Genomic DNA, 12,511 nt, shown 5'->3' with positions numbered 1-12,511 from the left:
ATATAAATACATATATACATATAAAATAGTACATGTATAAATATATAAATACATATATACATTATAAAGCCCTAAAAAAAGGTAAAAGAGGGAAGCAAAAGAGAAAGAGAAATGGCAGCACTGTATTCAGCCATCAGAGAAAATTGAGATTTCTGCTGTTAAAATTATATATACTATATTTTCAATGCTATATCAATGAAAATGCATTGCTCATTTTAAAAACATGTGTTTGCTTGTTGCAAATAAATTTGTAACCTAGGAATATTTAGAAATCAAATGTGATGGTTTAGACTTTTGATCCTTTAGCAGATGATACCATAAAAGTGCCAAAGGAGAAAAAAATAGGAAAACCCAACAGCATTGTTGGAAAATAGAAAGATGGTTGTGTGACAGAACGACTGATGGATTTTTGGAAGCTATAAAGTAGATGGACTTCAATGAAAAATGGATTTCATCTATAATTTAAAAAAAATGTATTTGTGGGTTCCAGAGAACTGGTTGAACCATTTCCACCAACAGTCATGAAGATAGCTGAGTTTGGGAGCCGGAATGGGAAATATGGGAATTGGGAACCAAACACAGCCTTCTGCAGCAGAACAGCTGTCTGTAGCATTTACTTATAGATTAAAGGTGGCAAAATTGCTCTCCATACTAAGTGCATGTACTTTGAAACATCCTACTTTGGGTATTGGGACTTGAAAGAGGCTCTGGCTATATGGGAATTATTTTGAGACTCCCGTGAAGTGTTTATGAAATGAAATTATTATTTGTGAAAGAGAGGAAATGTCCCAGAGTTTAACTGCAGAATTTACATTGAGCTGGAGAACTACGTTCGGGGTCAGTGAACATTGTGCTTAATATCTGTGTGTGAGACAGAGCTAAAGGGACATGGGTTTCCTTAAAAGGCCAATGCAATTAAGCAAAGGGGATAAATTCATTATAGAATATACTTAGGTAGAACTTCAGTGTTTCAAAATAACTTTCTTTCTTCCCTTTGTTTTTTTTTTTTTTGGGGGGGGGGGGTGGAGTGGTCTGGTTCTGGAGATTTAATCCAGAAGTGTTTTATCACTGAACTACATCCCCAGCCCCACCACCAACTTTGTAAAATTTTATTTGAAAGGGTCTCACTGAGTTGCTGAGGCTGGCCTTGAACTTGCAATCCTCTTGACTCAGCCTCCCCAGCCACTGGGATTATAGGTGTGCACTACCACTGGTCCAAATAGCATTATTTCTTGGACTACATGATTTAATTTTCCTTTTTTCCCAAAATTTTAGACCTTAAATTATCAATTTAACTGTTCATCACTGTCATTTTGACATAAGAAACAACTTCTGTTCTGTTTTGGGGTCATAGCTCAATGGTAGAGTGCTTGCCCCCCACATGTGGGGCACTGGGATCGATCTTCAACACCACATTAAAAAAGTAATAATAAATAAATAAATAAATAAAGTAAAGTAAAGATATTGTGTCCATCTTAAAAAAAAGAGAGAAAAGGAAAAGAACTCTGCTCAATCACTTTATGAAATAACAATCAGGAAATCACCAAAACTTTAGTGTGAGTTAACTTTTATTAAAATCTCTTGGGTATTGTCCTAAAAAGCTCTCAACATTCATTTAAAAAAATTCTTTCTGGTGTAACCCAATGATATAAGTACTACTATTCCCATGACAGCCTATAATAAAAAACTAGTGAATTCATAATGAGTAGTAATCTAGATATTTCAGTTTCCTAGTCCATGCCTTTCCTAATTGTGATAGAATAATGCCCTTCCCCGCAAACATCTGCGTCCTAATCCCCAGAACCTGTTAATAGTCGTATTACATGAGATAGAGGAATAAGATTGCAGATGGGTTAGGGTTGCTAATTGACTGTAGGGAGAGTATCCTGGATTACCTAGGTGGGCCCACTGCAATCATAGGAGCCCTAAAAAAGGTAAAAGAGGGAAGCAAAAGAGAAAGAGAAATGGCAGCAGGAGAAGGAGTCAGTCTATTTTTTTCTGGCTTTGGACAAATGAGGGGGCACAAGCCATGGAATGTAGGTAGACTCTAGAAGATGGGAAAGCACAGAAATAGCTTCTCCTCTAGAACCTCCGGAAAGAACCGGCTGCTGGTTCTTGTTTATAAGTACATTATCTTTAAGACTTGTGAGCATTTATGTGTAGATGAGAGTGTATGTTTGGAGTATAATGCTCACTGAATAACTAAGTTCTAGTGAAAGAGCCTTATTCATATTAGACAATAAACATAAATAGACTAAACAGTTGATTAAATATTATAAAACCTAATTGAATTATCAAAAAAGAGAAGGCTTAGAGAATGGGAAACAGACCTTGGAAGAATAAACCAAGAATTAGGGTAACATCATAAAAGCAGTTAGATAAATTTCAAGTTAGCTAAAATGTTGTAAAGTGATGATCTTATTTTTCAGCCAAAAATACTGTAAGCAAGAACTTGAAGAATTCAAGTGTTCTTTTGCATAACAAGGATAGTCTATTTTGAGCAAATACAGATTGTTTAGAACTTAAAGGTAAATATTATGTATCTGAGTATAGAATAACTCAAGTTAATAATAATATTTTGAATCAACTTTTTATATCAGAGTTTCTGAGATAAGTATTATTACTAAAAGAATTTAGTGAGCTATTGTATGATATTTGACATGTAAGAAATTACATTAATGAGTTGAGTGAGATTTGTCATCTTGAAAAGAATCAGTAGCTTAAGATTTAATGATTTAATAGCATAGACAATAACTAAAGAGACAAAAAGATTAATTACGCTATATTTTCTATGTATTTCCTATTATTTACAGTAAAAGAAACACAACTTGTGAATTGAACTTGTACTTCATAAGATTATTTAATGGATGCTCCATAGGAAAGAAAATTAAAGCATCTTAGACCTGGAGTCACGTGTTTCATATGAAGCTGTTTTATGTGGAGCTCTAGCCATTAGCAGCATTTTAAAGTATTTCTCTTGTGTACAACACATTGTCAAAATCATCCTGCTATGAGAACAATGAAAAGATATAAGTGGGGAGAAAGATTTTGCCATTGGTATTGTGCTTCCAGTTCATATATCTGCATTTTAAATGCTTGCCCTTGCTTTTGTGTAAAAGTACAACCAAAGCAAGATTAAGGTCAGAAATTTGACCTACTTTCTTCATCCTTTTTGCTTAACACTGCATGGCGAAGCTTTAAAAAAGTAAATCAGTCGTTTTAAAAATGTGAAACTTTTAGAAAGGGCTGAGGAAGATGTACTCTGGCCTCAGCTGTCCCCAGAAAGCAAACAAATAAACAACAAAAGACAGCTATTTACACATCATACTGGGGAAGATTTGCAAATCCGTTTTTCAGAAAATATGTTGTTCAATCATATCTGTTCAAATGGAGAATAATTTTCATAAAGAAACTCTAATTACTGGCTATTTTCTTCTATTGTAAAATTGTAGTTTCAAAAGCTAATTTATTCATTTGTTTAACAAAAAATTTTTGAAAGATAAATGCAGGAAGCTGGCTATATATTAATTTATCACGTGGTCCTTGCTTTCAAGGATTTTTCTATAAAATGATCACATGCAGTTATGGCCCCTATGATAAGTGATGGAGTATGTGTAGTATCAGAATCCTGGGAAGACTAGGAAACCATCACAAGAGTAATATTTGAGTTCAATTTTGAAGGATGACTTGCAATTTTCCAAACACTTTAAGGTGAGCGGTGAGAAATGCAGAGGCTCATGAACAATAGGCTAAATGTGGTAAATGTGGTAATGATGTTCCCAGGGATGTGAGGATGATGAGGGAAGAAGTTGTTTGTGGGTGGGAAAGATTGTTTTGTGTTCAAGTAACAACAGCAGCTATAATAGGTACATCCTAAAATTGTAATAGCTTCAGAAACACAAATTGATTTTTCATTTTCTTGTGATCCAAAATGAATAATCCTACTTGTGAGTATTCCTACGTGTGTGTGGGGTCTCTGCTAGACTCAACCTGTCAGGGATCCTGGATGATGGAATATCCATCTTCAACCTAGAGCTTCTGAGGGAGCCCCAGGCATCAATAGACAGCTGGTGGTCTGGCCTAGAAATGGTGTACATTTGCCCATAATTTATTGACTAGAACTCAGTCACTTGGCCATGTCTAATTGCAAGGAAGGCTTGGCAGTATAGTCTCACTGTTGGCCCAGGCGGGAAGGAAGATGACAAATAGCTGGCCTGTTTTTGCCACAGGCCTGACAGGCTATTCTAATGGAGACTGGTGATTTCCTTAGGTTGGAGAGTCTCACTATCAGCTCTTCTACTTATGAAATCACTTTGGTGCCACATAAAGGATATACTACCCCAGGGTCAGATGAGTGAGGGAAAGTTAGGTAGTTCATCAAAGCTGGTGATTAGAACACAAAGGCAGTGGCAGCATCATGGGGAGGGGGGGGATACAGGTGAAAAGCAGAAAATATTTCTAAGATACAGACAACTGGCTTTGGCAAGGAGTGACAGGATGCTGAGCTGAAGTCCAGAGAAGAGCAGAAGATGACTGAGCGTTTGACTGAGAGAAGGTGTTGTTGATGGTGATACTAATGACGGCAGTCAAGAATATGTCAGGAAAAAAGGAGCAGGATTACACATGGAAAGGAAAAGTAGTGTTGGAAAAGGTAAGTCTGTAGTTTTTGCAGGACATCTGAGTAGAAATGTCCAGTAAGAAAATGAAACCATGGAACTGAATCTTAGTGGAGTGCATGACATATGTTATTTTGCAGGGAAGGAGCAATTAACAAATCATCTATAACTACAAGACCAGACATTGAGATGTAGAGCAAAATAAAAAGAATCCTTCTTCTCCCACCTTTGTGAAAAATAGAAGTTGGCCAAATGATGTTAGGCACATAAATGAATATACCACAATGAATGTCACCTTTATGTGTATCTATAATGGACCAATGAAAATTTAAAAAAAACCACTAGATATAAATAGAAGGAAGACTAGCAGAGGAAGGGAAATGGGGGCAGGATATGGAAAGAGGAAGACTGGGGACTGTTATGAAACAAATTATATTCCACTCAAATATGATTATGTAAGAATATTATATATATAAATATTATATAACTATAAATATATTATATATTATAACTATCATAACTATGTTATAAATATTATATATAAATATATAAATTATATAATTATAGAAATATTATATTATAAATATTATATATAAATATTATAAATATTATAAATATTATAAATAAATATTATATATAACTATAATGTACTAATAAAAACATTAAAATTAAAAAAATAGAAATTGGGACTTTCCCTGTTGGAAACAATAGTATTTCTTTCTTAGCTGAGCTGCTGTAGGGAGTGCATCAAGCACAGTATACTTTTCTTGATCATCACTGGATTTTGAGTGCCTTTCACTATTGTGTAGGAAGGTCTCTGTCTCCCATTACACCTATCTCTGTTTTACTAATTCTGCTCCATTTTACAGGCAATGCTTTTTCTTACATGCTACATAATTGTTCTGTTGTAATTTCCCTGAAACTACAGGAATGTGCCCCTCACACTGATTGCAAATTCCACACAATTATTCTTCAGAGTACTCTGCCTACTGTCTGGCATTATAATTCCCTCTCAGAGAATTTTAATGACAATATTCTTTATCAAATGATTGCTTTGCCGACAGTTGCCACATTTAGAAACAAAATAAAAATGAAGATAAAGATCAAAGCCAGAAAAGTCCAAGAAAAATGTATCAATATTTTTATGATAGAAAGAACAAAGTGTATTTAAAATATCTTTCATGCTGATTTATAATCTACCTTTGTGTTTAATTCCTGTGAGTGACCAGTTAATACAGAAACAACAAAAAACAATTCTATCTCCTTCCACGAATTTTGTTATTACAGTGACCCTATTATGTATTTTCTTGTTGTTGTTCTTACTGGAGTCTTCTAGGTTTAAAAAATGTTATTTTTATCATATGAGATAATACATTGAAAAAGCTAATTTAATTTGAAAGTGATGTTGACATTTATTATTTTATCACTTTTCAGACAAATTCATTTAAGACAATGATGCTGATTTTGCTAGGTTCAAGGAATATTCCGCTAGGAACTTGACAACAGGAAATGGAAAGGCCTTTACTCCAATACAGAAAGCCTGATGTGAAGTATAAAAAGTCGTTGTTTTAGTCAACTTTGTGATGCTGTGACCAAAATACCTGACAAGGACAACCTAGAGGAGGAAAAGATTAGTTTGAGCCCATGGTTTCAGAGGTTCAGTTCATGACTGGCTGACACTTTAACTCTGGGCCCAACAAGAGGCAGAATATCATGGTGGAAGGACATGGCCGAGGAAAGCAGCTCAGGACGTAACAGTGAGGAAGCAGACAGAGTGAGAGACCAGAGCAAGGAGGTGCCACCAACAAAACATAAACCCCAGTGACCTTCCTCAAGTCTCATCTTACCTGCCTGTAGTTACCACTTGGTTAATCCATTTAAGTGAAAGCATTCACTGTTCGGATCACAGCTCTTATAAGCATTTCACCTCCGAACATTCTTGATTGTTTCACACACGCGTTTTTGTGGGGACACCACATATTCAAACCATAGCAGTCAAGAAACTAAGAAGCACAGATTGACCTTCTGAACCAAGAAAGACAAGACAAGCTCAGGAAGGACTGTCAGTAAAGTATTGGTCAGTGTCCCCATAAGATAGGCATATTTCTCCAGGAGACAGGGTGACTCTGACAGAGACTGAATCTCAGTGACAGATATCAAGTTAACTGTGGCAACTGCGATATCCAGTTATAACTCCTGACCTTAAACATACAAATTATACAAAAAATTCCCTTGTTCTTATTGAATAATCATCAAGCAATCTTTTGATTATAATTTGGCTTCTTATGGCTTTTCCTCCAGGGCAGGAATCCTCTGACAAAAGATGCATATTGTCATCTTCTATCCTCTTGGCAGATGGATTCATCAATGTAGTTAATAAATTAGACAATTTAGTTATATATTCATGTGAAGAGGTTTGCATGAATCTCTTAGAATCATCTTTTCAGGGATGACAAAAATTAAACTTCTAAAGCTGAAAAATGGGAGATAACTAAACACTAAGGAATACATAAGCTCTTGGAAGAAACCCACAGAAGAGAGTCTCCTTTAAACATCCTTGCAGTCAGGGTCATTTCTGAATACAAATTGAAAGCTGGAGTGAATTTAGTACAGGAATATTGAAAATCTGTAAGTAAGTGCAATTTTTATTTCAGTATTATAATAGCTAGCAGTTATGGAGTCTGAGCTCAACCAAGGAATGGAAGTTGCAGGTTCTATGGGCTTGAACGCTTAAAAGTACAGTTACTTGTCACTTTGCTAGCTAAGAAACTGTAACCCAACTCTCATAGTGGGTGAATTGTGATGTGAATGTTTCCTCCTAGAAACAGCTATAGAATTTGGTAACAACCACAACAAAATTGACCAAATAAAAATATCTTCAAATATAACTAAATATTATCTTATTCATATAAAAACAATTTAAATTACAGTATTTAAAACATTTTTTTAAACTAACTATAATGAAAGAAATGCATTTAAAAGGATCTCATCTATTGTGCTATCTTTATTAACTATTGAAAAATAATGAGATAATGGCCTACTGAAGATTCAGGTCTACTTTTGCAAAGAACTTTAAAGATCAGTAATTATTATTTAACAAAATGCACTGTATGTGATTAAAAGAAATTATTTCAAGTACTTGAGCTTTAAGCAAAAATATTAGAAGTGTAAAATTAAGTAATTCTGATGCTGTATGAAAATGAAGAAGTACACATGACAAGTTTGGTCTCCGACTCCCCCAATACTAATTATTCCCAGGAAAATTGTACATACCTCTAGTCAGCACCACTCAAGAGCACATCTAAGTAGCAATCACTACTCAAATATTGTAAGTACACACAATTATATTTTTAATTTGTAGCTTTCAGCAATTACCAGAATGGGAAAGACAAAAGCATCATGATGCTATTTGCAGGTAGTGAGTCTGTCTTTGAATGGTGAAAGGAATATGCAATTGGAATTGGAAAATCCAATATATATTTTAAAATCACTGGTTTTGTAATCTCTTATTTTTAGATCAGAAAGAACATAACCTTTGAGCCTATTGATCTTTATTTTTATTTAAAAATCATATGCTATCTAACTTTTATAGGAAAAACTTAAAACAAATTTGAAAACCAAATATTTTTATTGTTCTTTTATTTTCAGGAATAATACTTGCATACACAAGAGCCCAATAAAACTTGTTGTTAGCTGTTTTTGCATTCTTGCTGTATCATTCAACTGAAACATGAACTGGTATTATGTGGGTCACAGAGTCTCAATATTATACTTGTGGGTGAATTTGTTACTTCCAAAAGAAGCTCTTTTAAAATTTTCTGTCACCAAATGAACCATTATTTGAATCCAATGTACAACAAGCACCCACACAGAAATGCTGAACTATTTTGATGATTTTTTTTTCCCAAAATATATCCAAATAATCAATAACTACATTTTGAGTATTTATTTTGCCAGGAAGGTACAGCATTAATAGTTTTATGGATATGTTTTCTCTTTAGTCCTGATAAAAGTTTTATGTTGGTATGAAATTTGAGGGGTGTTTGTAAGAAAGCTCTAATTCCCCTACTATGGAGAAAATGAAGTGTCTAGAGATTAAACGATTTGCCCAAGGTCATGGTAGTAAGTAGTAAGTGGAACTCATTCTCATTTCTCTGTGACTCCAAAGCACCTGCTCAGAGAGGCTTGTATCTTATTATCTATCTGCAACGCAGTGGACACATTATGTATTGGCTATGTGTATGCTTAAGCACAGGCAAGGAATATTGAAAGAAACAATGATGTTGCATATTTTGAAATAATTCCCATTAATTTGTAGTGACATCTATCTGTAAGAGATACATATCAAATATCCAAAAGTCTTTCTAGTATTAGGGATATTTTTCAAAGAGCTCAGAGAATTGTTACAGTAAGATGAATGAAATAATGGGCAAAAATTTAGATATCTGAGGACAAAAAATGATTCAAATTAAAAATAACAATAGAAACATAGCTGGCAAAAAGAACCCTTCAAATCCCAGATTACAATTAATCTCTTTTATTATAAACAACTCACAGTGCAGTAAAACTATTAAAAATACTTGCAATTTTGAAAGTGATTTCTAGAAAACAGCATTCATTTAGAATTCTGACTATTCTAAAACAAACTGAAATTCTATTTTGACCAGTGTATGTTGCCTGTTTGAGTGAGACAAAAATGTTAGAAGCCAAGGAGCACCACAGGGAAAAGAGAAAGAGAGGGTGGAGTCAAGCTTATGAGTGAGGAAGGTAAAATGGAAGGTGCACTCTACTCTCCAACTCTGCTCTTTTCATTAAACAGTTGTGCATCACACAGAATCTGTCCCTGGGTAGGAGGGGGATTCCCGACATTCATCCTTACCTACTCTCTAAATTGTGACAGTGATCAACATGCCTGTGTATAGTTCTTGACAAATGGAAAAAGAATTCTGTCACAGAACTTCTAAACGACTATTAGAAACATGTCTGAGTTGTACTGTCGGACTGGTTTAGATTCTAAGCCCTATGGGGTAGGATTAATGTCTTTCCGGGTGAGGTTGACAGAAAATACTGCAACTCTTAATAAAAATAACAGTAGAAACATAGTTGGAAAAAAGAACCCTTCAAATCCCAGATTACAAACTCTGAATAAAGTCCTGAACCTTTTGTGGTATTCCATTCCCATTGTTGGAATGAATTTCTAGGAGAGTTTGCATTTAAAGTACAATCTCTGTGATACACATTCTGGGATGAACGTTCAAATGAAGCAAATAAAATTTTTCACAGTAGAATTCTTAGCAGCTAATAAAATTAACCACTCTCTTCAGTGATATTAATCAGTGGTTGTTCCAATATGCCTGAACAAACAGAGCACCTGACTGTAGATTAACTGCACCTAACGATGGCTTGTGAATATTAGCGTATCAGGAAACCATATGGTAAATTAGACTTCTCTCTGGTAATTTACCGGAAGGAAGCCAAAATAATTAGAAATCACTCTCAATAACTGCAGTTGCATACAGCAACACAGTCACTGAAATGAAACGGGTTTCAGAAATGTCTGTTTTGCAGGTATATACCAAATGACAGGCTACAAACTAGCTGCTTGTATTACACATCATCATGCAAAATGGCCTTACAGACTGAATTTTAAACTGTGAGACTGTTTGCCATCTGCTTTCTCTATTGATTTGACTTTGAAGGTTTTGTTTGTTTCTTTGCTTTTTAGTCAAGTCAACTTGCCCTGATCATAAGGGTAACTAAACACGGCCTCTACATTTCCTCATAAGAAACATCCAAGGAAGAATGATTGAAATAAACCTCAGTAGTACAGTTTATTCTCTCTTGGTGATGTGCTCTAGTACATCCATTATATTGAAAACTAAAATAATTGTTTTTAAGTTATTAATAGCATGAAAATGAAGATATACTGGGCTAAAACTTCTTAATATTTTATGTGTTTATGAATCTCCTGAGGGCCTTTTTAAAATGCAGATTTATGATTCAGCAGTGGGCTCCAGAATCTGCATTTCTAATGTCCTTATAGGCAATGCTGATGCTGCTGATCTGTGGATCATGCCTTGGTAATAGGTTGCACCAGACCTCACTAAGCAAGTAAGTGAGGTCTCACCAAACACGACACTTTACCCCAATGTCTTCTTCACCAGAAACACAAAATATTATTCTATCTTTTGATTTATTATCCTTTGAGCTTGGTTGAAAACTAGAGGGTAGTTTACCCAATTCATGCCATATATGTTATAAAGGCAGAACAATTGTAACTTATCAAGACATTGATTGCATAAATATACACTGGGTAAGACACAGAAAACAGATGCATGTTGTTCTTTCGGTAACAAAGCGTATAGATAGTCTAGTTGAAGAGACAGATTAAATGTGTATGAATATGTATTCATTTCTTTGAAAAGAAGCTACAGAATATTAAAGATGCAAGGGGACCTAACTTGGCAATGCTTCTCTGAGAAATGGACAATTTAGCAGAGCTCTGAAATACAAGTAGGTATTATTCAGTGAAGTGACAAAAGAGCATTAAGTAACTGAAGATAGATCTGGAATTCTTTCAGTCAAGAATAAAACAACTAATGAATGAATGGCACAGAAATGGGGCCAGACAGGTGAGGAGAACTCATGTCCTAGAAGACCTTATTAGGCATGTTAAAGATCTTGGAATAAAACTAAAAGCAAAGGAAAGATGTTTAGGGAAGAAGCTACTTTTATGCAAACAGTTTCCATATGATGAGTTGATTAGATCAATAATGGCTTTGAAAGTTAGAAGGCTACTGAAAGTATCCAGGCCAAAGTTTATGGTGGCTTAGTAAATGTAGTGGCAGAAGAGATGGAGATAGAAAGAGATGTGTGTGTTGCAAGTAGATTCATGGTCTAGTTTTTGACTGAGCTGATATGGGTCGTAAGGAAGAAAAGAGATGTCCGCTGTGGCCCTGGGTGTCTTGCAAATATAACTTTGATGTATAATGCCACCATTTGCTGTGATGGGGAGAGATACTGAAGTGATTTCTAACATTTATTTTATTTTTTGTTTTGTTTTTGTTGCTATAGAATTTGAAAAAATCCTATCAGATTTTGTCCCTGGGCAATCCTTTGCCTGGGCATGTGTTCAAGTGTATCTGGGATTTGTTTTAATCAGTTATGGTAAAGTATGAAGACATGGCAATAACTGTTATGAAGTGAAAAGTTTATTATTCTTACTTGCAAATACCTAAAAATAGGAACATGGCATGCCCCCTATGTCACGCTGGGAAGCACCAAGGTCTACTACGTAAGTTTTATTGTGGTTTCTATGGAAAGTAATGGGCAAGGTTGGGTAAGCAGCCTTAGCTTTTGCCAGTTTGAATAATTTCAGTGTTCTTTGGGATAGCAGGACTGTGGGATAACAGGACTGTCTCTAGTTGTTTCGTACCTGGCCTTGGGGTGATTATGTCAGGGGAATAGTGGTTCAGAGTGTAAGGATAAGGAGGTGGTTGGGGTAATGTGTTCAGGATTGATTGGTTTGCATTTCATAGGTATGCTCAGAAGTGAGTTGTATATTATCTTTAGGAGCTGGCTGAGCAAAAATATTGAGATATATCTCAAAATAAAAAGTAAAAAGGGCTAAGAATGTGGCTCAGTGGTTAAGAACACTTGGGTTCAATCCCTGGTACTTGTCAGCACCAGTTTCCACCACTATAACCAACCAACTGACTCTATTTGTTACGTTCTCTCATGGAACCAAAGACAAACCAGTAAGCTGCACTCTTATTCAGTCAACATTTCCCCATTGTGCTCACTAGGCTATTTGTGGAAATGTAATAAATGCATTGTGGAAGAAAAACTCAATATTTTACTATCTTTCTGTCATTTTGTCAATATTTCTACAAAAT

The sequence above is a fragment of the Marmota flaviventris genome, chromosome 1 (genome assembly GCF_047511675.1).
Source record: "Marmota flaviventris isolate mMarFla1 chromosome 1, mMarFla1.hap1, whole genome shotgun sequence".
NCBI lineage: Eukaryota > Metazoa > Chordata > Mammalia > Rodentia > Sciuridae > Marmota > Marmota flaviventris.
Note: the sequence above shows the minus strand (reverse complement) of the source record.